The following is a 27,811-nucleotide window of genomic DNA, read 5'->3' as shown; positions in this document are numbered from 1 at the left end:
TTTTGAACAAGTTGCCTGGCCTAGTTGCCTGCTACAAATAAAAGGGTTGCCTGGCAAACCCTGCATACATTCCCAGCTTCTAACAACCCTGACCTTTACAAAGTGGATCTGGCATTCTTGATCTCAGACTAGAACTTTTCAGTCTTGCCCTCTTTGGTCATCTTGGAAAGAAGAGCTTGAAAATACTCCTGAACATCTTTCTCATTGATGATCCAGTGCATAGTTTTGCAATTTAAGCTTCCCTCCAGGCAACCTTCTCCTAGCTGCCAAATCCTTAAACTCATGTTCATATTGTTTATTTTGAGCTGTTCGGTTATCCACAATAGATCAAAGCATTTCATATTCACCCTTTAATTTCTTGTTTTCTTCACACTTCATTGCACTTTCTTTTTCAAATATGTACTTTTTACTGTGTCTTCTGGCTTCTCCATTTTATCGTGATGGTCTTGTTTTGACTTTAATAATTTCTCTTTTAACTTTAATATTTCTTTCTGCAGGATAAACTGATGATTTTGAATCACACACTTCATATTTTGCATTTTTCTTTTTTGCTTCTAAGACACTGGAGGCTTCACATCCAACACGATTTCTCTTCATTAAACAAGACTTTCTTCTCAAGTTCAGATTTTATTTTAGAAATCACTTGCTGATGTTCTAAAGTGGCACTTGGACCTTAACCTCCTTGCTTCATCATGAACACCTCAAGCTCACTTCCTATTTGTTTCAAAGAAGTTCTGTCTCACCTCAAGCTCACTTCCTATTTGTTTCAAAGAAGTTCTGTCTGCATTGATGAAGCTGGTGTTCCTTTGAAGACTTGGCAAAATTATACTCACACTAAGCCAGTTCTTTCCTGAACATCTTGGATTCAGAGATTTCCTGTTTCATGGAGTCACTTTTCTGCAAGTCCATTTCCACCTCTTCTTTGTCAGTAAGCTTTCTGAAAATTAGCTTCTGTAAGCCGGGCATGCTCTTATCTCTGAGAATTCCTGCAGGGCCAGCTTTTGCTACTGAGAGAGGGGTCTTTGTGGGTTTGTTTTGTTTTGTTTCGTCTGGGATTTTGGATTGTTGGAAGGTTCAACCAGTTGTTTATGAAAATCTTTTCCTGCCTCATGCTGCAGTCCTGTTTTTTTTTAAGATTTTGTTTTATTATTATTATTATTTTAAGTAATCTCCACACCCAACATGGGACTTGAACTCAATGACCCAGATATCAAGAGTTGGATGCTCTATGGACTGAGTCAGTCAGGCATCCCACAGTCCTGGTTTTCTAGTCTTTTCAATCTAGGTGTGGATCTTCATGTTCTTGGCAAAATTGTCACTGTATTCTTAAGTTTCTTAAGACTATTTGAATCAGCTATTTATTCTTCAAATATACACTTTCTTCATTAAATTTTTAATTTCTTTTTCTGGGTTTGAGTTTCTATGGCATTAAGTGAACAATGAAAGGAATGTAGAGTCTGTGCATTCTGCTAATTCCTACTCAGTTCCAGTTTCCCTTCTTCTAATCTTCATGCTCTTTCATAAGTTCAGTTTGCAAGCTTTTTTTCTAAATTCTGCTGCACATCCTCATATGTGGTTAATGTATTTATTGGACTGCATTGTGCTGTTCAGAGATCCTATGATAGTGTCCTTTATAGTAAGATACACACACACACATACACACACACACACACACACACACACACACATGCGCGCGCGCGTGCACGCGCGCACACACAATCTTTATCCAGTTTCTGGCCCAAAGCTCCCAAAACCCTTGGAATTTCCTAAGCGATAAGAATGACAGTGGTGTCTTTTGTTATGTTAATAGGTGACTTTTGGACTGCACCTATGGCTGATTGCCAGTGGAACCAATCACAAATAGAGGGTTGGAATTTTCATTTCTACCCCTTGACCTCAGAGAAGGGGAGAGGGGCTGGAAGTTGAATTCATGACCAGTGGCCAATGATTTAATCAATCATGCCTCGGCCATGAAGCCTTCATAAAAAACCTAAAAGGACAGAGTTCAGAGAACTTTCAGATTGGCGAACACATGGAGATTTGGAAGGAGTAGTACACCTAGAGAGGGCATGGAAGTGCCTTGTCCTTTCTAGAGCTGTTATTTTCAACTTTGGCTGGGCACTGGAATCACCTGGAGAGTTTTAGAAACTGCAAATGTGTTCTTGCTACCTGAAAATTGATATTGTTTATTTGGAGGGTGATGGGGGCATTGAAAGTTTTAAATGCTCCCCAGGTGATTCTAATGGGATGCCAAAGTTGAGAACCCTCACTCTAGAACACTGGTTTTCAAACTTTACCCTGCATATGAGTCACCTGGAGGACTTGTTAGAATAGATTCTGAGCCAGAGCTCCTGGTTAAATAAGTCTGTGGTGGGACCTGCAAATTTGCATGCTGAGGTTGCTAGTTGAGGACAGACTTAGAGCTTGTTTTTAAGGCAGAATTTCAGGTCCCACTCCAGATCTAAGGAATCAGCAGCGTCTGTATTTTTAAAACATGCCCCGGTGATTTCGGTGCTCAGGAAAGTTGGTGAAGCATGGGACCTAGAAAGACTGAATAAGGAAAAAATGCCAAGAAGGATTATATTAAACACTGGTAAACACTTTGGCAGGAAATAACATTAGCACTAGCAATAATGTTGCTGTGGGAATTTTTAGGGTAGAAACGTATCTTTCTGATATTAGAGTAGATTTGGGTTCTCCTACTAATAATTCTCCCTTTGTATATAACCGAATGAAGTACAAAAACAAGTATTACTTAATTTTATCCTACTAATAGCTCCACATTGTACAGTACATGGTCCCCAAATGACAGCAGAGAAATAGAAACATTACTAGACTATTTATCTTTTGTACTCTCAACCAGTTCTTAGATGAAAGAAGCTAGATTGGAGATGAAGTGTTATATCTAGCATAATATTTTGCCTTCTTCTAACTTTGTTTACAAAATTTTTTAATAACAGTTTTAGATTTACAGAAAAGTTTTGGAAATAGTACAGTTTCTATATCACTCACACCCAGTTTCCCTTCTTGTTAGCTTCTGACATTATTATGGCACCTTTGTCCCAACTCGTAAATGTATATTGATACCTTACTGTTAACTAAAGTTTACCACTTTTTTCACGTTTCCTTAGATTTGCCCTAATGTTTTGCTCTTTGAGGAGCCTATCTAGGACACCACATTGCATCTAGTTATCCTGTCTCCTTAGGTTCCACTTGGCTGTGACAGTTTCTGAGACTCAAGTCGTATTTCGAGTACTTGTCAGGTATTTTGTCCAGTGTTCCTCATTTTGGTTTTGTCTGATGTGTTTCTCATGATTAGACTTGACTTATATAGGTGTAGAGGCAGAAGACCACTGAGGTTAAACACCATTCTCATCACATTTTATCAAGGGAATATGCTATCACCAGGACATATCACCGTTAATGTTAACCTTGGTCATCTACCTAAGATAAACTGTCAGATTTCTCCACTGAAGTTATACTTTCTTCCCCTTTTCTATACTGTACTCTTTGGAATGAAGTCATTATACTGTGCCTCCACTTAAGGAGTTGGGAGTTATACGCCACCTCTTTGAGGAGCTTGAGTAATCACATACATAAATTACTTGGAATTGTTCTTCAAAGGAGATTTGTCTGTTTTCTTCAGTTTATTTTTATTTATTCAATCATTTACTTATATTATTTTGGATTCTTGGGTATTTATTTTAAATACTGGATTATAATCTTAAACTACTTTATGTATTTTGGTGCTCAGAATTTTCCAGTTTTGGCTATTGGGAACTCGTTCTGTTGGCTTCTTTGTCCCTTTAACACTTCCTCATCTTTGTGGTTATTTTTTAGAATATGCATACTCTCACTACAAGATGCTTTACAGCCATTATATATATTCCTGTCCCAACCCTGGAATTGGCCATTTCTCTAAGAAGTCCTGGTGCCTTTTATCAGAGAATGGTATCATGTATCAGAAAGTGAGTGCCGAGTGTGCTCATTGCCACTGGGATGTCAATACGTCTGATCCATCTCAGCTGACAGAGCAAGGAAATATATGTGTGTGTATTAACTCCTACCCATACACATATCTACCAATATTTCTGTATGTATCCATCCATATCTATATTAAACTAAAACATGAGTTCTTTCTGTTATCTCCAATTTTAATCCAATACCACATGGATCATTCTAACCTTTCCCCATTGTTTTTCTGTAACCTCTTGATTCAACAGTAAGGGACCTGTATCCATCATCCTCCATCTATTAAATTGTTAAATTTGGTTTACATGTGTAGTGCTTTTGGTATCGGTAACCTGCAACACCATGGGAACCGACCTTATCAACCATGTTTTTATTGCTAATACATGTTCAGCTTACTAAGAAACTTGTATAAAATTATTTTTAAGTTGTACAAATGCATTACTTATATAGCAAAACTTTGATGTTTTAGTGAATGTTAATCTACATATTATGTTCTAAACAAGGGCCAATTAGAGATGCACAGTAAGAATAGCACAGGGGATGTTTGGTAGATGAGTTTGAATTAAACTCAGGGCTCGTGTTCCACTCGCACACAGTTGGCATATATTTGCCAGTGGATAAAGTCTTGAGGTACTTCTTTGCTAGATGGTAACTGGCCACTGTCTTCGCTGCCCACATCTGATGCCTGGGCTGTCTACCCATGCTCTCTGGACCTCGTAACGTATTCAAGACCTAGTAACTGAAAGGTTAATGCCTGATACAGTCAGGATTCTTCAGGAGCCTTTGCTATTTATCTGTGGTTCCCTTTTATATTGTAGGATTCATTAGCAATGGAAGCTAATTCTTCTGAATATCACCCTTTTTCCATATGAAACGTGATGGTGTTTCCAAAACACATTGTTACTATATTTTTAATAACATTAGGAGCAGTGGTCCTGCACATTTGGGATTGGCTGGTATTCAAAAGCTTCAGTGACATTTACAGCAAAGCTGTTGCTGAAATGTCTCCTCTATGAATTTCTTGGCACACAAACTCCTGTGTTGTGTCTGATTTAGTTACCCACTCTAAGCTAATATTAATTAGTGCTTTTCTAATTATGGGTAAGATATGTTTTAGCAGAATTCTTGGGCCTTTCTTAAAAATAATTGGGCACAATCCTGTTTATTTTGGTGTTTGCTGGGTTTAAAGTACTAGGTTATATAAGTTTTTTCAGACTTTAAAACACATATGAATGGGATCTTCCACATATATTTTAATATGTTAACTTAATAGGGAGGTTAAAGAATAATTAAATTATAATTTATGCCTCATTTGTTAATATGATAATTAAGCATTCTACTCTTTAAATTTTTTTAAAGATTTTATTTATTTATTTTTTAATTTAAATTCAGTTAATTAACATATAGTGTATTATTAGTATAGAGTTAGAGTTCAGTGATTCATCAATCTTATATAACACCCAGTGCTCATTACATCACAAGCCCTCCTTAATGTCCATCACCCAGTTACGCCATCCCCCCCCCAAGATTTTATTTATTTGAGAAAGGGAGAGAGAGAGAGAGAGCATGTGCAGTAGCAGGGGTGGGGGGTGGGTGAGGAGGTTGGGCAGAGGGAGAGGGAGAAGCAGACTCCCTGCTGAGCAGGGAGCCGGAGCTGGTGCTTGATTCCAGGACCCTGAGACCATGACCTGAGCCTAAGGCAGTGCTCGGTTGACTATGCCACCCAAGTGCCCCTCTACTCTAACTTTAAAGCTGAAGCAATGCTGGGTCTTTATTATAAAAGTATGGAATATTTAATGCTGATGGGAAATATATTTTAAAATGCGTAAGTCTGGTATTAAAACTGAGCATGTAAAACTCCTAATTATATTTACTGTTTTCTTATATGGCAGTAACATTTTGTCAACCTTGTTATGGAATCCTAAAATTTTTAGATGTATGATAAACCTTCCTATGTTCATTTCATTAACAAGACATTGCCATTCAAGTGGAAATTGCGCTTTTTATTTATTTTTATATATTTTTTAAGATTTTATCTGAGAGAGAGAGAGAGCATGAGCAGGGGGGCAGAGGGAGAGGGAGAAGTAGACTCCCCTGCTGAGCAGGGAGCCTGATGTAGGGCTCGATCCCAAGACCTTGGGGACCCTGGGATCATGACCTGAGCCGAAGGCAGACACTTAACCAACTGAGCCACCCAGGAACCCCAAGGAAATTATGCTTTTTAAAAACTTTCAATGCATACTATGATGTTTGGGAAGGGTGCATCTGCGCATGTTGGGTTGGATTCTAACATTTATTAAAGAATTTTAAGCATGCCTCTTCTAGATACCTTATCTTTGTTTTTGAAAGAGATAGGAACCTGCATTACATAGAGGAGACCAGCAGAAAAATGAGTCAGACCCAGAGTTAAACCATTTGGAATGCACTCAGGTTGGCAACAGTATAGTAACTGTAATGTAGATAAATTAATATCTGGTCCTTGTGTGTTTTTCTCGGATAAATGCATTAGATATATATTTTTCAAAGTATATAAAGTGAGTTAAGTATATCTAAGGAACAATACCATATAGCTAGAAGCAACTTTTGAGGTACTCAAAGCTCCCTTAAGGATTAAGAAGAATAGCACTCTAGGACATTTTCATCTTTTGGAAACTTTATACTTAGTGTGAACTAAGAATGTGTTGAATGTTTAGATTTGCTTTTAAACATATGCTGGCTTCTAGGTTTGTCTACTCTGAATTTCAAATTCCTCCAGACATATTCCCTGGTATTGTTGATCTACTATTAAAAAATAGTTTTGTTCAGGTAGTTTAGGAAGGGCATATTGGGTTTTTCTCCACTGACTAGTGAGATTAGCTTTATGTTGTCTACAGCTTTTTTTTAAATTGTATTTTATTATGTTATGTTAATCACCATACAATACATCATTAGTTTTTGATGTAGTGTCCCATGATTCAGTGTTTGTGTATAACATCCAGTGCTCCATGCAGAACTTGCCCTCCTTAATACCCATCACCAGGCTAACCCATCCCCCCACCCCTCCTCCCCTCTAGAACCCTCAGTTTGTTTCTCAGAGTCCATCATCTCTCATGGTTCATCTCTCCCTCCAATATCCCCCCCTCATTTTTCCCTTCCTTCTCCTAATGTCCTCCATGCTGTTCCTTATGTTCCACAAATAAGTGAAACCAGATGATAATTGACTTTCTCTGCTTGACTTATTTCACTTAGCATAACCTCCTCCAGTCCCATCCATGTTGATGCAAAAGTTGGGTATTCGTCCTTTCTGATGGCTGAGTAATATTCCATTGTATATATGGATCACATCTTCTTTATCCATTCATCTGTCGAAGGGCATCTCGGCTCTTTCCACAGTTTGGCTATTGTGGACATTGCTGCTATGAACATTGGGGTGCATATGGCCCTTCTTTTCACTACATCTGTGTCTTTGGGGTAAATACCCAGTAGTGCAGTTGCTGGGTCATAGGGGAGCTCTATTTTTAATTTTTTGAGGCACGTCCACACTGTTTTCCAAAGTGGCTGTAACCAACTTGCATTCCCACCAACGGTGTAAGAGGGTTTCCCCTTTCTCCACAACCTCTCCAACATTTGTTGTTTCTTGCCCTGTCGCTTTTTGCCATTCTAACTGGTGTAAGGTGGTATCTCAGTGTGGTTTTAATTTGAATTTCCCTGATGGCTAATGATGATGAACATTTTTTCAGGTGTCTGTTAGCCATTTGTATGTCTTCTTCAGAGAAGTGTCTGTTCGTGTCTTCTGCCCATTTTTTGACTTGATTATTTGTTTTTTGGGTGTTGAGTTTGAGTTCTTTATAGATCTTGGATACCAGCCCTTTATCTGCAGTGTCATTTGCAAATATCTTCTCCCATTCTGTGGGTTGACTCCTTGTTTTGTTGACTATTTCCTTTCCTGTGCAGAAGCCTTTTATCTTGATGAAGTCCCAAAAGTTCATTTTTGCTTTTGTTTCACTAGCCTTTGGAGATGTATCTTGAAAGAAATTGCTGTGGCCGATGTCAAAGAGGTTATTGCCCATGTTCTCCTCTAGGATTTTGATGGATTCCTGTCTCACGTTGAGGTCTTTCAACCATTTTGAGTTTATCTTTCTGTATGGTATTAGAGAATGGTTGAGTTTCATTCTTCTGCATGTGGCTGTCCAATTTTCCCAGCACCATTTATTGAAGAGACTGTCTTTTTTCCATTGCATATTTTTTCCTGCTTTGTCGAAGATGATTTGACCATAGAGTTGAGGGTCCATATCTGGGCTCTCTATTCTGTTCCATTGGTCTATATGTCTGTTTTTGTGCCAGTACCATGCTGTCTTGGTGATCACTGCTTTGTAATAGAGCTTGAAATCAGGCAACGTGATGCCCCCAGCTTTGTTTTTCTTTTTTTAACATTTCCTTGGCAATTTGGGGTCTTTTCTGATTCCATATAAATGTTAAGATTGTTTGTTCCAGCACTTTGAAAAATGTCATTGGAATTTTGATGGGGATGGCATTGAAGGTATAGATTGCTCTGGGTAGCATAGACATTTTAACAATGTTTATTCTTCCAATCCATGAGCATGGAATGTTTTTCCATCTTTTTGTGTCTTCTTCAATTTCTTTCATGAATGTTCTGTAGTTCCTAGAGTATAGATCCGTTTCTTCTTTGGTTAGGTTTATTCTGAGGTATCTTACGGTTTTTGGAGCTATTGTAAATGGAATCATTATAGCTTTTGATTATAATCTTGGTTTGGGGAAAATGTAGGGATATATTTATGCTAGAATTTCCAAATTCTGAACCCCCAGCAATAATTACGCATTTGCAAAGAAATTTCCAATCACTTCTAAATTTATACTTAGTGGAAGCCATACCAATTTTAATTTTCTACAACAGCAGAGTATGAATTAAGGGGATCTTGATTTATTGTCAGTTTATTAAATAATTTTTTGCTTATTTTTAAAAGTTTTTCCCCTTGAAACAACATAGAGAAAATGACTTAAAACTTATTTGCTTATTTTAACAAATTATTGCAAGTAAATGCTCCTGTATTTACAGCTCTTGTCAAGAAACAGAACACTACTGGCACTCCAGAGGTCTGATGTATATCCTTTCCCAACCAAAACATGTTATAAATTCTGTAGTTATTGGTTATTTTCAACTATTGTTTTCTGTAATTTTGGGCATTTTGTGTAAAAGAGGTGATGTATTAATCAGGGTTTTCCAGAGATACAGAACCAGTAGGGTGTGTGTGTGTATACACACACACACACACACACACACACACACACACACACATAAAGAAATTGGCTTACACAATTATGGAAGGTCTGGAGTTCCAAGGTACCATAAGGTACCTGTCATATAGTTGTCCCAATTCATATAATATGTAACACCAAGAATGAACCCTAAGATAAACTAAGGACTTTGGGTAACTGTGGTCAATATAGGTTTATCAAGTGCAACAAATGTACTTTCTGGTGTGGAACATTGATAATGGGGGAGGTTATATATGTGTGGAGGCAGGGGGTATATGAGAAATCTCTGTACCTTCCTTTTAATTTTTTTTTTAGTTTCTCTAATTTAATTTAATTTAATTTAATTATTTTATTTATTTTAATTCCAGTATAGTTAACATGCAGTGTTATATTAGTTTCAGATGTACAATATAGTGATTCAACAATTCCCTACATCAACCAGTGCTCATCATAAGTGCCCTCCTTAATCCTCATCACCTATTTCACCCATCCCTGTACCCAACTCCCCTCAAGTAACCATCAGGTTTTTCTCAGTAGTAACAAGGGTGTTTCATGGCAAGATTTCATTCTTTATTATGTTTGAAGATCCTTTTAAAGTTTGCTGTGAAGCTACAAAGTACTTAAAAAATTGTCAGTCAAAAAAATTTCATTCATATTTTGTGCAGAAATAGAAAAAAAATCCTTAAATGTATATGAAATCTGAAAGGACCCTGAATAGCCAAGAAGAACAAAGCTGGAAGCCTAACATTTCTGATTTCAAAACATATTAGAAAGCTATCATAATCAAACTAGTATGGTATTGGTATAAGGATAGATAAATAGACCAATGGAACAGAATAGAGAGCTTGTATGGATGACTAAATGATCTTTGAAAATAGTGCCATGACTACCAAATTAGGAAAGGATAGTCTTTTCAACAAATGATGTTGGGAACACTGGGTATACATGTAAAAGAATGAAGAGAGACCCTTATTTTACATCATATACAAAAATTAACTCTAAATGGATTAAAGACTATAAGAATGAAAACTATAAAACTCCTAGAAGAAAACAGGAGAAAAGCTTCAAGGCATTGGCATGGGCAATAGTTTTTGAGATATGACTCTAAAAGCACAGATAGTAGATGCAAAAGTAGAATGAATGTGACTACATCAAACTTGAAAACTTCTGCACAGCAAAGGAAATAATCAACAGAGTGATTATTACAAATCACAAATTTCTTTAAAATGGGAGAAAATAGTCACACACCATATATCAGATAAGGGGTTAATATCCAGAAATATATAAAGAACTTCTATAACCCAACAACAATGAAAAACAACTAACTAGTTGGCAAAAGAGTTGGATAGACATTTCTCTAAAAAGGATATGCTGCCTACAAGAGACCCATTTTAGACCTAAAGACACTTGCAGATTGAAAGTGAGAGGATAGAGAAATATTAATCATGCAAATGGATGTCAGAAGAAAGCCAGGGTAGCAATACTTATTTTGGAGAAACTAGACTTTAAAACAAACACTGTAACAGGACACAAAGAAGGACACTATATAATCATAAAGGGGACAATCCAATAAGGAGCTATAACAATTATAAATACTTATGGACCCAACATGGGAGCACCCAAATATATAAAACAATTAATAACAAACATAAATGAATTGATAATAATACAATAGTAATAGGGGACTTTTAACACCCCACTGACATCAATGGACAGATCATCTAAACAGAATATCAGCAAGGAAACAATGGCTCTGAATGACACACTGGAACAAATGGATTTAACAGAGCATTCCATCCTAAAGCAGCAGAATACATATTCTTTTCAAGTGCACATGGAACATTCTCCAGAATGGATCACATATTAGCCCACAAAACAAACTTCAACAAATTCAAGAAGATCAGAATCATAATATGCATATTTTCTGACCACAACTGTATGAAACTAGAAGTCAATCACAAGAAAAAACCTGGGAAGACCACAAATACATGGGGGTTAAATAATGTGCTACTAAGCAATGAATGGGTCCACCAGGAAATCAAAGAAGAAATAAAAAAGTACATGGAAACAAATGAAAATGAAAACACAATTGTTCAAAACCGCTGGGATGCAGCAAAAGTGGTTCTAAGAGGGAAGTATATAGCAATACAGGCCTACCTCAGGAGGTACGAGAAAATCTAGAATAAACAACCTAATCTTGCACCTAAAAGAACCAGAAAAAGAAAAACAAACAAAACCTAAAACCAGCAGAGGGAAGGAAATAATAAAGATCAGAGAAAAATAAATGATACAGAAACTGAAAGAAATAATAGAACAGATCAATGAAACCAGAAGCTGTTTCTTTGAAAAAAATCAATAAAATTGATAAATGTCTAGCCAGACTTATGAAGAAAAAAAAGAGAAAGGACTCAAATAAAATCACAAATGAGAGAAGAGAAATAACAACCAACACTATAGAAATACAATCATAAGAGAATATTACGAGAAACTATATGCCAAAAAATTGGACAACCTAGAAGAAATCAATAAATTCCCAGAAACATAAACTACCAAAACTGGGGGTGCCTGGGTGGCTCAGTCAGTTAAGCGTCTGCCTTCAGCTCAGGTCATGATCCCAGGATTCTGGGGTAGAGCCCTGTGTCGGGTTCCCTGCTCAGCAGGGAAGATGTGGTATATATACATGATAGAATATTATTCATCCACAAAAAAGAATGAAATCTTGCCATTTGCAATGATATGGATGGAGCTAGAGAGTACAATGCTAAGCAAAATAATACAGTCAGAGAAAGATAAATACCATATGATTTCACTCATTTGGAATTTAAGAAACAAAACAAAGGGGAAAAAATGAGAGAGAGAGAGATCAAGAAACTGACTCTTAGTTATAGAAAGCAAACTGATGGATAACAGAGGGGAGGTAGGTGAGAAGATGGATTAAATAGGTGATGGGGATTAAGGAGGGCACTTGTGATGAGTATTGGGTGATGTCTGAAAGTGTTGGATCACTATATTATACTCCTGAAACTAATATAACACTGTATGTTAAGTAACTGGAATTAAAAGTTTAAAAAGAGTCCATTGATAGATGAATGTATAAAGGAAATGTGGTATATGCATAGAATATTATTCAGCCTTAAAAAAGGAGAAACTCTATGTCATGGGCAAACCTAGAGGACATTATGCTAAATAAAATAAACCAAGTACAAAAAGACAAATACTGTATGATTCCACTTCTATGAGATACTGAAAATAATTAAACTTCTAGTAACAGAAAATAGAGTAGTGATTGCCAGGGAATGGTGGAGGGGGAAACAGGGAGTTGTTCAATGCGTATATAGTTTAAGTAATGCGAGATGTGAAAATTCTAGGGATCTATTACACAATATTGTGCACAAAGTTAAAAACACTGTACTGTATATGTGAAAATTGCTTAGGGTAAATTGGAATTACGTGTTTTTATCATAATATTTAAAACGTGGGTTGATTAGTACACCTCTTAGTGCCTCTTTCAGGTGTGGGACATGCTGCTCAGCCATGTGGAGCATGATCAGCTGACTACCTCTATTTGTCACCTTCTACAACATCTTGGCCACCTGGCTTGAAGTTAATCCTACTCATGCAACTTCCTTTCACAATTAGGGATCGAATGTGGCACTTTTGGGGTCCATGCTGATGACTACAAAGCAGTCTTTTCTGGTAGTTCAAATGTTTCTGGAATGGGGATGTCACCCTCTCTCCATCCACCCATCCATCTATCCATCTAATTCCACATATGCAGTCAAAACTTCAAAGTATTTTTTGTGTGCTATGCACTGGTCTTTCCCTTTAAAGCACTTCCAACCAGATGAAAGTGATAAGATATTTGTGTGAAAGTGGTTGTGGAAAGAGAAAGGGCAGAAGTCCAGAGCAGTAAATAAATAAACTACCGGACAGATGCTGTGAGGAGGTGAGATCTATAGTGGTGGGAGTTGGAAAAAATAAAAAGGGGTGCATGGAAAAGGAGTACTTTTTGATGGAATAAACAACAGCATGTGCAGACTGATGGCAATGTGTGGGGCCTCTAAAATCTTTTGAAAGGAGGGGCACCTAGGTGGCTCAGTTGGTTGAGCATCCAACTCTTGGTTTCAGCTCAGGTCATTATCTCGGGGTCGTGGGGTTGAGCCCCAAGTCGGGCTCCCTGCTCAGTGGGGAGTCTGCTTCTCTCCTTGTTCTGCCCCTTCCCCACTTGCACACGCTGTCTCTCTCTCTCTAAAATAAATAAGTTAATTTAAAAAAGTCTTTTGAAAGAAAATAGTACTAAAAGGCACCATGTATACATGTGAATAGGGCCCTGTGCAATCATAGACCATTCTCTGTAGCTTGCTCTAAACACCTAGAAAATTTAGTCTTTAAAACAAAATTTAAGCCTTGGTAACAGAAATTGTGTCCTGATTGTAACTAGTACAGTTTCAAAATGGCAGGATTTTTTTTTCTTGTTAGTTTGTTGTGATTAATAAAGTATTTATTTTATTTTATTTGCTAATAACATACCCTCTATGTTACTCAACTCCCAGATAGAACTGTTGCAATAGCTAGTAAAACCTCAAACCTAATTATTCAATTTATTGAAATGGGCATACAAATTGATTCGGTTTTATGTCCTTTTTGATGCCTCCCTTTCCTTCCCCCTACACTCTGTTAATTTCTTGATAACTGTTAAATTCAACGTTTATTATATAGTAAGGGATTATTTTCCAGTTTCCTAGTCCAGCAGTAAATCTTAGCTCCACAATTTTGATAACCTAGTCCCTGTAACCATGAGAGTCAGTCTTCACCTGGATTTTGTAGCCATCACATGGATGTTTGTAAACATTCAAATGTGACCTTTTCCAGTGACTTAGCCATACTGCATTCTTGTTACTATGGGAAAAGTCAAAGAAGCATTAACATCATAAAGTTAAATTCATTTCTCCCCTGCTGAAGTGCAAAAGGTAGTTCAGAATTCTACTTTTGGGCTTAAAGCTACACCTGTTTTCCGTGCACTTTAAATGATCTTCATTTCAGTCTTGCATAAGCTAATGGGATCCTGGTGTGCTCTATTCTAGATTACATTCAAGGTGAAGAGCAGTGGTTTCATACTTTTCTAGTACTGCATACTCTTTTAACATCAAACCAATTACCAGACCCTCTACTTGAGTGTACTTCTATTTTACTGTTTTTCTGTGTGTGTGTGTGTGTGTGTGTGTGTGTGTGTGTGTGTGTGTGTGAAAATCTGACCAAAGTTTACTCTAAGTTCAGCCACTCTTTAAAGCAAAAACTTCATCTTATTAACTATTAGAGCATTCATTGATGCCCAAAGATCAGTTTAAAAACATGTTAGGCAAATTATTTGTCAGACTGTTTGGTGTACATAAGGCAATACAGAACCTGAGCTGTTTCCTAGGTTTCTGCTGCCCCTTAGCTATCTGCAGCCTAGAGATTAGGAACTATTTTCAAAGATGATGGAAATCTGCTGGTAATGTTATCCTCACAAGTCTATAACTGATATTCAATACAGGTGTTTTTGATGCATTTCACTGACTTTTTTTGGAAGGGAACAAAACAATGCAGTACAAACATAGTTTGTTTCACTATCACTGGACATGCATCCAATGGGAATATTCTGAAAAAGCTCATCTATCTTTGAAAAATTACATGAGATAGGCTACCTTATGCTATACTTTGTACACTATAGTTCCTGGTTAATTTTATGTTTTGCTTCCCTTCTGAGCCATTCCTAGATGGTCAGGAGTCCCCAGATGACTCTACCCCCTGCAACCATATTTCTCTTGAAAGTGATGTCAGACTATCTGCTGGTTTCCCAAGCTACTGTGGTGATTTCATTACAACCTAGTTGATCTCTAATATCTGTTCTCTTACTTAGACATCAATATTTTACACTCAAGCTACAAATTTATAATCAACAGTTATTCTTTTTCAGCATCCCCCTAATCAATGACAGCACACATTTCATGGTGGGCTTTCAGGCATTGGATTGCATTGTTAGGGAAATACATTTTAATAAAAGTTTCTATCAGAGAGATTTTTATCATGATACAGAATTGATGACCTCCTTTAATAAACTTGTAAGGCCAGCTCTGACCTTAGTTTCTGTCTGTTTATAAAAGCCTCTTCAATGGAATAGTTTAAGTCCAAGTATTTCTAGCATAACTGTGCCTTCTTTTTGTTATGCTCATTTAAAAAAAACCTAAAATCTTCCTAGAGATAAAATGGGAATAACCTATAAATATTACAGAGTCTATGTTTTAGCTAGATCATGGCTGCCTTAAAATAAAATGCATTAACAAATTTGAAGGAACAGTTTAATGAAAATGAGTTTACTGTGCTCATAGGAGTTTCTGTCATCACAGTGGGAGTTCTAGCTTTTGGTTACCAGCAGGATGCAGATGTTGATTCACATAATATATTTAATGGCTTTTGCCTCTTCTCAAAATTCATTGGAATTAACTATTAAAGATGTAAGGATGCAAACAGAAGAAAAGCTATTGTATCATATAGTTTACAAATAATTTTTAGTCTCAGCTTTATTATGTATTTTAAAGCTGATCACATTACCAGAGCAATCTATTATATATCACATTCCTACTCCTTGGGCATTTAGACAGTGCTATTTAGTACTGTGTTAAAGTACTATGTATATCTTTCTGAATACTTAAAGTTTAAATTTTACCTTTATATCTTTTTGTACTGATAGTTATTTACACATATCTTTGTAAACACAAAAATTTGTAAGATTTGTAAATTTGGAGTATATATATTTATGTAATTTTGCCCAAACATAAATATGTTTAGGGATTGATAATTTCTCTTCTTTGCCACAATTCATTCCTAAAAGCACATTTTGGACTTTGTTAACAATAAGTTATAGTGTTTTCCTCTAGGAACACTCTTGAAAATTTATATTGGTAGATACTAATCAGAGGTAATGTTTTATTTATTTATTTTTAAAGTTTTTATTTATTTATTTGACAGAGAGAGACCCAGTGAGAGAGGGAACACAAGCAGGGGGAGTGGGAGAGGGAGAAGCAGGCTTCCCGCGGAGCAGGGAGCCCGATGTGGGGCTCGATCCCAGGACCCTGGGATCATGACCTGAGCTGAAGGCAGACGCTTAATGACTGAGCCACCCAGGCACCCCAGAGGTAATGTTTTAAAATACTGAAGATACCCCTATGAGAAATATTCAGATCTCTCAAATGTTTTCTAGAAATCGCAGTTTCTGCTTATTTTACCAGTATTGGGTATCTAGCAAGTGAGTTGATTCATGTGAAAATAACATAAATTTAAGTTGTTGCTAAAGGGACATATGTTTCTATACTTGTTGAATATCTACAGATCTCTTATGTGATCTAAAGAATTCTCTGCCTTGGGGGCACCTAGGTGACTCAGTCTGTTGGGTGTCTACCTTAGGCTCAGGTCATGATCCTAGGGTCCCCGGGGTCTTGGGATAGAGCCCACATCGGGCTCTCTGCTCAGCAGGGAGCCTGCTTCTCCCTCTACCTCTACCACTTGCCCTGCTTGTGCTTTCTCTCTCTTTCTCTTTCTTGTTCTCAAATAAATAAATAAAATCTTAAAAAAATAAAATAAAAGCATCTCTTTCAAAAAAAAAAAGAATTCTCTACCCTTATTCTGCTGTTGATGTAAATCAATGGAAAACATTCACATATGCAACATATTCCCATGGATTTAGGAAATTTTAGATTAAACCAAAAACCTATTTTAGGGCTCTAAATTAGTTATAGTTGCTAGAATTATTAATTTTCATATATAATAGTGACTTCGTGAACTGCAGATAACATAATCTCTGAGTTATTGCAATACCTAGAAGAGTAGCTGTAAGTCTATTCCCTATTTTCTCCTCTAAAGGAAGGATAATGAAAGACAAATAAATGGGGGCCTGGGTGGCACAGTCGGTTAAGGGGCAAACTCTTGATTTCAGCTCAGGTCATGATCTCTGGATTCTGGGATGGAGCCCTGCATTGGGCTCTGCGCTCGGCGGGGAGTCTGCTTCAGTACTCTCTCTCTCCCTGTGTCCCTCCCCTGCTCTCTCTCTCTAAAATAAATAAATAAATCTTTAAAAAAATGACAAATAAGTGAGAGTCACATTATCATCAGGAATATTTGAGTCAGCTTTGATTTTTGAAAATAAATGAAAACAAGAACTTTATTCCTCATTAACAAAATGATTTGTGATAGAAACATTCTTATGTTTTACAACACCATGTATGAACTCTATCATTACAAATATATTACTGCATCGGTATTAAAATTTACTTGTCAATTGTCCTAACACACATATGCTATCCATAGTTCGTATTACGTATTTAAATAAGCATCTATTAACCCTTTTGTGCATAAGTAAATTTACATGTGAATATTTTTGTTACCAATTACTAAGTTGAGAAGCATGTTTTTTAAAGATTTTATTTATTTATTTGAGAGTGAGAAAGTGGAGGGAGGAGCAGAGCAGGAGGGAGAGGGACAAGCAGACTCCATGCTGAGGGTGAAGCCCAACACAGGGCTTGATCTCAGGACCCTTAGATCATGACCTGAGCTGAACCAAGAGTTGGTGGCTTAACTGACTGAGCCACCCAGGTGCCTGGAGAAATACTTTGAATAGATATGGGAAGTACAATCAACTTTAGAAAGCTTGTTGAATGAAGTTTGTTTTCTGTAATAACTTTCTCTGAAGCAAGCACAGGCATTCAAAATCAATTTCATTGATTATGTTTTCCTTAACTAGTAGGTGGATGGTAATAAGCATTTCTTTTGGATGGTGAGAGTGGTGGTAGTGGATTTTATAATATAAAGCACTTTCAAAGGGTTGACCCAGCATGGGTTTTTTTTTCCTTCTATTTCTGAATTTATTTAGCCCTATTACAAGACTTGTGGTGTATCAGTCTAAAGCAGTGTTAGCGGTAAACTCTTCATTAACCGTAAGCACTGCCTATTTTGTTAACATGTAATTTTTAGTTTAGTTGCCTTGTGGAGAAAGCTTAGATACACAACCATATTAAGACTAGTGAGACCTGCTCCTAAAAACTACATACTGGAACCTTGTTGCCTCTTCTTGGCTCTGATCTTATTTCTGTGATTAAAGCCATATTTAATTGAATTCCTTTGTGGACACAAGATCTGTCTTTCATTAATACAAATAGGAATAGAACCTTAATTACCTTAGTTAAGAGCAGAAAGATATAAATAATATCACAATTTTACAGTACATAGCATGTTTTCAATAGGCCTTCACTGTAGTTCATATGCTATTGGAAAGCAATAAAATACTATAATTACAAAGTCCTTTATCACAGATATTTGCTATGAAGATTCAAAGTTGCAACCCCACCATAATTCGGAAAGATGAGAATAAGGGTTGTTTATCTTCACTAATGATGGGAAAAGTCAGATATGAGATTTGAATGTTAAGATTACCCAGTTAATGACCAAGGTGATGAATGGTGAGACTTTGCACACTTTCTCTAATGTGTTATACGTACTCATCATGTCATTCAACTTCAAAATCGTGGTGCTTAAAACCGTCATTTGCACTGTAGTGGTTATTCTCCACTGTGAATTTAAAACTTTTTGAGTGATTTACATTGATGTTTTTGTTTATTAAAAGGTATTTTTGTTTGTTTTCCCCTTTGATAGCAGACTGACTTTCCCCCTACAATTTGGCAATGAGGAGAAATGGAAAATTGAATTAAGATAGTAATGTGTGCCTGGATTTGGGGAGAGGGATATGGTATTTATATGGGCATGCAAGTCTGTGTGTGTGTGTGTACAATATATTGGGGAAACGGATGTATTAGATGAATCAAATTAGATTGCCATTTTTGTACTTGGCAGTTTCATATGGTTCAACCCAATATTTAAAAATTCTTCTGATGCAACCAGTTTTAGTAGTGATCTAATAAGTGCCACTACAGCTCCAGGCATATGCCGTAATTATACTCACACTATCCAAAAGTTATCGTTTTTTTAATAAGAGGAAATAGAAGGCTAAAATAGCATCATGAAGGTATTAATATATGAGTGTTACATCATTATCAGGAAAACTTTGAGTCTAATTCAATAAAAATCAATACATATTTCAAAAATTCTATTTTATTAATGACTAAAAATATGAATCACGATGCCATCACGAGAGATTGAGACATGCTTTAGTGTTCCAGAATCAAAAACTGCTTATCTAGGGGGCTCCTGGGTGACTCAGATGGTTGAGCATCTGCCTTCGGCTTGGGTCATGATCCTCGGGTCCTGGGATCGAGTCCCACACTGGGCTCCTGGCTCAGCGGGGGTCCTGCTTCTCCCTCTCCCTCTCCCCCTCTCCCCAGCTCATGCTCGCTCTCTCTCTGTATCTCTGTCAAATGAATAAATTAAAAAAAATACTTATCTAGGGTTAAACTGATAAACTCACTGAAAGATAATATTAGTATCTCTATATTAGGTTTGGTTAAAATTTACACAGACATTAGAATGATACATTAAATAAACAAATGAAATTTGTTCAAATAAAATTGAAGTAAATACATTCTCATTTCCATAATAGTAGTTTTAAATAATTTACTAATTTACATAGCTCTTTAATTTGATTCAGAAACTATGTTAATGAAGTTTTCTGATCTGAAACAAATCTGAATTATCATTCTTTAATTACTTCCCTGAGTATTTATATAAAAGAAACAACAGAACTCTCTAAGATACATGGAAATTATAAAAGCAGTGTCCATAATCTTAGTTTTCTGTGTTTAATAGGAGACTGAAAGCATCCATGCTGTGAAAACATAGTCATTATAAATGTTCATTTTTAGAATCATGGTATTAGAACTATCATTCCAACTGTGAATCATTGGCATCTATTGTATAGTGATTTATACCAGAGATCAACAAATTTTTGTCATAGAATCTTTAGCAAAAGTTAGACAAATGATTTTATTGAATAAACTAACTTAAATCCTATAAAATGTGGACCAATAAAAGAGTAATACACTGTGTTTAGAAATTAAGTTATGCAAAAGGGATACATCATATTAAAAGTATTATCATAAGAATAATTGGTTTGTACTGGATTAGATCAACTATCTTCCCAATTCTTAGTTTCTTGTGGCTCTGAAAGACTGCTATTATTAATTCCTTGGTGGAATGCAAAAGAATTTATTTCCTATAGTTCTTATCTGGAGAATTATGCATGGCCTGAAATTTGTATAGAGGGGCAATAATTTCTGACTGTGTTACTTGAAAGGAGATGTACTGATTCTGTAAATTTGTACCTACAGGACATAAAACAAATTTATACACTTATTTGCAAAAGGCATCTGGTTTCTTTTTCATCTTCTGTTGCTGCTGTCCTGCCCTGCGCTTTTCAGTTTGGGGATCTGGCTCAGTAGTTTTTAGCCCTGAGAACTATTGACCTAGCTGCTTGGAGTGAGTCCTTCCAGAAGGCTTTACACAACCCAGATGTGGGACCATTGAAGGCAAGGTTGATAAAGAAATGGGTGTTTACATGGTTTCAAAGTCTCACCTATAGATTGCTTATTAATCACCAAGGGAGAAAGATAGATTTAACATGAGAACATTTGATGGATACCACCATAAACAAATTACCAAACTCAGCATTACTAATGACTTGGCACTCTGACCTGCTGTGCTTCTTAATGGTTCTCTTCCTGAGAACTATACTGCAGTACATAGAAATTTTTCTTGCAGAAAAAATGTAAACTCCTCCAGTCATGAAAGGACAGCCAGAGATTTCAGATAGCTGGCCTTGACCCTGAAAAGTATGTCAATGCCATGAAGGACCAAAGAAGGCGGTCCTAGATTAAAGGAGACTAAATTCAATGGGTGGTCTCAGTTTGGTCTCTGACACTACTGGGACTTTTGAGTATGTACTACAAATTAGAAAATGTTATATAATTTAAATTTTATATTTAAATTGTTAAATTTAAATTGTTACATAATTTAAATTTATAAATGTTAAATTTCTTGGCTGTAGTGATGGAATTGCTGTTATATAGGAGAATATTTTTCTTAGACGAGGCATGCTAAATATTTAGGGGTGTGCGTGTGTGTGCATGTGCATGTACACACAAGCATATACCTTAAGAAAATACATTGCAAATAAAACAGGGCAAAAATAAGAGGAAGGTATTGTAGGAGCCAAGGGAAGGCTACCCCAAGATGGGCCACTTTGGCATGAAGAATATTCTGATCTGAAGGCAACTGAGATCCTAGGGGCTCAAGAGAAACTTTTGCCCCTCCCTTAACTACATAAAAGAATCTGTGGTCGGGGGTGGGGGGGAGGCTTAATTGAGAGGTCTTTTCCAGAATAAGGACAATTAGCAGAGGCAAATTTTATCTTACTGACCCAACTGTATGGCAAGGCAAACATCTAATTAGCAAACATCTGCTTTTCTTCTTATTGCCCTGTGAGGTGCCTTCCTTTCCTCTGAGTCCCAAACCCTTATCCTGTTCCTCCTCCTTAGTTCAGGATGACATATGTACCTCATCCTGCCTGTGATTGGGATTTCCATGTCAGTGTGGATTCCTGTATGTACACTATTGGATCTTCTCTTGTTACTCTTGACCTTGAAAGACCTCAAAGGGGACAAGACATTCTTGCTCCCCAACAGCAGAAAGCAGCTATGGCAAAATGTTAATTGGTGAGCTAATGGAGGATGTATATGTGTTTATTGTTCTAGTCTTCAATTCTTATGTAAGTTTAGAATATTTTAAAGTAGAGAGTTAGGGGTGCCTGGCTCAGTCGGTTAAGCGTCTACCATTGGCTCAGGTCATGATCCCGGAGTCCTGAGATCAAGCCCTCTGTCCAGCTCTCTGCTTGGTGGGGGGGTGGGGGGCGGTCTGCTTTCCCCTCTCCTTCTGCCTCTCCCCTGGCTTACGCTCTCTCTTTCACTCACTCTGTCTCTCAAATAAAAGTATTGAGTGTGATGGGGCGCCTGGGTGGCTCAGATGGTTAAACGTCTGCCTTTGGCTTGGGTCATGATCTCAGGGTCCTGAGATCGAGCCCCACGTCTGGCTCCGGGCTCAGAGGGGAGCCTGCTTCTCCCTCTGCCTCTCTCCTGCTCATGCTCTCTCTCTATCTCTCTGTCTCAAATGTATAAATAAAATCTTTAAAAAAAAAGAAATATTGAGTGTGTCTGAACATAAAGAGGATAAAAACTAAATAGTGCATTCCAGATTTATCTCTCTATGCATTACAGTATTTTTTATTTGATTTACTGCACAGATATATCAGGAGTTTGTACATGAGAATGACATGTGAATTAGCATTAGACAGAAATTGCCTAGAATTTCTTCTCTATTGTTTCATTTTATAGTGTTCCTTAGGATTCAAGAGTACCTTTTTTTCTGTACAAAACTTCAAACTTTCTGCCATTGTAAGAACTTGTGTGCTTCATAAAAGTATTTGGTCAAGTCAATTTTGTAAGTATGGGTTATTCTTTCCTCTGGGGAGCATTTAAATCAAATGTGTTTCTTTCTGAGAACCAGGGGAATATTTATAGCTTCCAAAAAGACTACTATTTAAACTACTTTCTACTGTGAATGTATACTATTGCACATTTTTAGAACGGCTAGAAATTACTAAAGTGTGTGTTAATGATATAAGTGAGAATGTAAGTTAGTGAAAAAGTTTTAAGTGCCTACACTTATCATTGTCTATATGGTTTTACCCAGACGTCCTAAATTTAAGCATTTGTGCAGCAAAACAGACCTGGAAACTAACCACTCCCATTCTGTGACTAAGAATGTAGCTTTGTTTCAGTCAGATTAAACTTGAACTTGGCCCCACTATTTTCTAACTGTGTGACTTTAAACAATTAATGACATCTCAGGGCCTTGTTATAAACAAAGTCTGAGAAAGATAATAACATCTACCCTATAAGAGTGTTGAGAGGATTTATAGAAATGAGATAATGCACATTAGGTATTCAGCACAGTACCTGACACAAATAGTACAAGCCCATTACCATCACTTTCATCAAAATCCACACCAGATCATCCTCCCTGGTGTCACTAAGAATGTCCATCCTCATTTATGCCCAGTAGAAACATTCTAAATCATTAATGTCAGAAGAGTGTTGTTTAAATCCCAGAATGGAGTTGAAATTCATGGTTTCCTGTGCCTTTTCATTTTGCTGTCGCTCTAATATTGAGTATTTTGAGAATAAATTCCTTACCACTAACTGTTCCTCTCTGTATAGATTGCCATAGGGAATCCATAAATATTACCATTGTTTCCTGATAAGGTACCACAAATTGTCCTATATTTCAGGAAATATTTTATTAACATAAGCTCTTTTACTTACATTTAATTTTTAAAAACTTTAATAGTACTTATTTATAATATGTTATGGTATTATGTGTAAAATAACTGTAAATATATTAATATCAGGGGCACCTGGGTGGCTTACTTGGTTAAGGGTGCACTCTTGATTTCGGCTCAGGTCATGATCTTAGGGTTGTGAGATCCAGCCCCTCATCAGGCTCCACACTGGGCATGGAGCCTGCTTGGGATTACCTCTCTCCCTCTCCCTCTGCCCCTCCCCTCTCCCCACTTGCTCTATCAAAAAAAAAAAGTAGTATTAATATCAAATTATAATTTATTTAAAATTAAAATATTGTCAGGGAGCAAGAATTTACTGTTGCCTACAAAAGTCCTAACTGGACTAAGAATCAAATTGACATGATACAGATTAACAGGAGAAAATCAAATTTAATTTTATATGTATGGAGAATCCACACAGACAGAAATTCCAAAGAGAGTCACACAAAGTGAGGTATATATGTCATCTTGAACTAAGGAGAAGGAAGGGGGTGAAGGTCTGGAATTTGAGAGGAAAAGAATGCAATTGACAGGGCAATAAGAAGAGCAGATGTCTGGTGATTAGATGTTTGCCCTGCCATACTCAGTTGGGTCACTTAGATAAAATTTATCTCTGATAATAACCATTATTCTGGAAATGGCCTCCCCAAGAAGACCCCCCCAATAGATTCTTTTGTGTAGTTAAGGGAGGAGCAAAAGGTTTCTCTTGAGCCCACATGGTCTCAATTGCCTTCAGCTCAGGGTAATCTTCATGCCAAAGTGGCCATCTTAGAGCAGCCTGCCCTCAGCTCCTACAATTCCCTCCTCTGAAACTTGCCTGAAGTTTTACACATTAAGAGTTGAGCTGGTAGGTTGTTTTATCTTGTTGAACCAGTCTCTTAGTCCTGACAATAGGTTAGTTTAGTCAAACTCATTTCAGGAAGCAGTGATGCAGGTGTATTCTCAAAGTTAGGCCTGTTACCAGACCCCAGGTTCGGCTGTCTGTTGCTTGAAAGGCCAATATTCAAGAGACAAGTGTTGATTGGAAAGGAATATGAGCTTTATTCAGGAGGCCAGCCACCTGGGGAGAAGGCAGAATCTTTTCCAAAAGCCACCTTTGAGGTTTCTGCCTAGCCAAGAGGGTTTTAAAGACACAGGGGTCATTAATCAGTAAGGGGGGCGCCGTGCAGTGGCCTGTTACATTTCCTGAGTCCGTGTAGATTTAATGGTGTCTGTTTACAGTTTTAGATGTTATCTCAGTGCCTGAAGTTTGTGCAAGAGGTCTAATTCTTGTTCTGTGACATGTGAGGGCTTTCTGTTCTCCTTCTAGAATAGAATATAAGATTTATAGATTCACAGGGAGGGTTAGTAAATCAATCATATGAACTTAAGAACACCTTTAAAGATCACCATGCTGGTTATGAAGATCTAGGTGGCCTCAGTTCCCCACTGTTCCCAATATTACCATTCCATATCTATGGGATTAAGGATGAAGGTCAATCTTCTATAGATTCTTCTTGCTGATATAGTGCGTAGTCATGACCTTGGACTGGAATATGTTAACATGGGTTTGAAGCATTTCTTTAGGCATAACTGATACGACTTGCTTGCAAGTTTTGTTACATACCTTGTAATGAGCTTAATTCCTATGTATACACATAGTGCCTCTAACATGAGGGTGAGTCCTAATTTTAGAATGCCTTCTAATATGGACCTAAGTCCTGATGGTATCCAGGATTAGAGGTTCGTGAACCAATCCCATCCTCCCTGAAACATGGGGTTAACAATCTAGGGTTTGCTGCACCCAAGTGGCTTGCTGTCTGATTTTATCAATACTGGTTTCCTCCTCCAAGGAGGTATTGATATACATGCAGTAAGGTGAATTAGCAACAACACAAACTCCCCCTTGCTCAGCTTGGATAAGGTCTAGGGCCATATGGTTATCTAGGACAACTTTAGGAAAGGAATCTAAGGATTTTTGTAAGTTGGCCAAAGGTTTGGCAGTTTCATTAGTCAGGATGGTTAGAGTTTGGGACAAGTTGCAAAGCACATGTTGGTGGGCAGCAAGCCCCCCACCATGGCAATAATGTATAACCAAAGAAATATTTATCCCCATCAGGGATATTGCTTGAGAGATAATGAGTCAATCTGGCAAATAATTTCAGGGAGCTGGCACAATCTTTCTAATTGGGAATACATGCCTGTTTTCTGTCCTTTGAAAATAACCTCTTTTAGTACAGTAATTAGAGGGACTGTTATATAGATATAGAGGTGCCTCAGGATCACTTTGAGAGAATGTAGCTATTCAAACCCTATAAGTTATTGTTTTGGCCTTGGAAACCAATGGCCTTTGAGGATTTCTGAGGTGTTATAAACAGAGTGAACCAAGGGGTCTCTATGGTCCAGCATTGATTGGGCTTTTGGATGACATATCCAGTAATTGATAGCACACGCGGCTGTAGCCAAAGTCTGTTACCCATACTATTGCATTGTCTTTCTGACCTAGGGAGAGAGAAGACATGGTTAATAGGGATCACAGAATGAATATAGTTGTCATAGGTTTCCTTTCCTAAATAGGTATTTTAAATCCTGAAGAGAATGGCTTTCCCAGCAGGGGGTTTTATTGGCCTCTTTGTCATAGGTGGAGCCCTCTTCATTCTGATGTGGTGTATCCATGGCTTTATGGGCCTTAGTTTTACAGAGGTGAGTGGTTAATAAGATGTCTTAAAGCCCCAGCCATTTCTCAGCCAACTGATGATTGGGTCCTTGATTTCTCTAGGTCTTTAACAATACTCTGTCTTCAGGGCTGGAAAGATGTAGTGGCTCATCTGAAGGCTATGTAGACCTGGAAAGGACCAACCGGTACAACACAGTTAATATTTGACTCAAATGTTGTATATACTGTTTAATCCTATTATCATTTTCTAAGTCTAAATGTGGTATCCCTAGAGCCGAGGCCAGAAAGAGTTTCCCATATATAATCTCAAAAGGGCTTAATTTTAGCCCACTTTTGGGAGCAACCCTAATGTGGAGCAGAGCAATGGGTAGAACCTTACCTCTTTTTCGGTTTGATTTTAGCAGAAGTCTTTTTCAATGTATGATTCATTTTTTTTCTCTCTTTCCTGTTGATTGAGGTCTCCATGAAGCATGTAATTTCCAGTTGATATGGAAAATAGCACTTGCTTTTACCCTACACCAGATACAAAACCTGGTCCATTATCACTGTGAATAATATTAATAAACCAAACGTAGGAGTAATTTCCTTTAGCAAAAGTCTTACAATGGCCGCAACTTTTTCTATTTGGGTAGGGAAGGCTTCAACCCATCCCCAAAAGATATCTACAAACACTAGTAAATATTTAAAATTCCCCGGAGTCCTAGGCCTTTGGGTAAAGTCTACCTGCCAATTCTCAAAAGGACATTCCTCTTTATATTTTATCCCTTGGCATGATGGGGATCTCTCATTTTTTTGGATTATTCTTTGCACATGTCAGCCGTCTCTGGGTGACTTTATGGACCATTTTCTGTAGATATGGCCCCTTCTTTGTTGTGTTTGACTTGTGCTTGACTGTAGACACTACCTTCTGGGCATTCCATGTCAATTTTAGTATTTAAGACACTGTATGTGGACCCTATGTCTACTAAAAAGTCCATCATTTGGATTCTCACTGTCAGTTGTACTCAGGGTTCCTGTGAGGAAATGGTCAATGAGGTGGTAGGGAGCCCCAGGGCCTCTTCATTCATTTCTATTGTTACTTTCTACTTTTGGAACTTTCTCCTTATGTCAGGGGTGCTCTGTCCAGTGAATGTCATGTTTACCATGTGGATTTTTTCTGGGGCCTCTGGGTTCATATCCATATATTTCCAATAGGCTTGATAAATTCTTTCTAACTAGGCTGCTGGGTTTTCAGTTGTTTCTTGCCTCAGTTCCTGAATTTTGTTCAAACTATGTTGCTTGGGTACCCCTTTATTCAACCCTGCCAATACACGCTTTGGGTAATGCTCAAGCCAAGATAAACCTCCTCAGTTTAGGTACCAGTTGGGTTCAACCAATGGGATGGCAGTAGCTGGGTTTGGGGTCTCCTGATGTGGGCGCTGAGCTTCCTCATATGCTTTGGCCGATACTAGCCATCTTGTGGCGGCTAACATCATATTCATTAAAGCTTGTATGTCCACCCAAGTCAGCTGATGGGTCGCAAAAATCCTCAAAAAGAGTTCCACCAT

At 37.4% G+C, this 27,811-nt stretch overlaps 1 pseudogene; it reads right to left on the bottom strand.

Annotated features, from left to right (window-relative positions):
• Nucleotides 1-79: 79 nt before the first annotated feature.
• LOC114216760 (serine/threonine-protein kinase MRCK beta-like) lies at nt 80-27,811 on the bottom strand (annotated as a pseudogene).

This window comes from Eumetopias jubatus, unplaced genomic scaffold (genome assembly GCF_037043125.1).
Source record: "Eumetopias jubatus isolate StellerSeaLion01/CBP00866 unplaced genomic scaffold, mEumJub1_p1.0 scaffold_11, whole genome shotgun sequence".
Classification (NCBI taxonomy): Eukaryota; Metazoa; Chordata; class Mammalia; order Carnivora; family Otariidae; genus Eumetopias; species Eumetopias jubatus.
The sequence above is the reverse complement of the archived record's forward strand: the minus strand, read 5'-3'. Positions and strand labels throughout refer to the sequence as shown.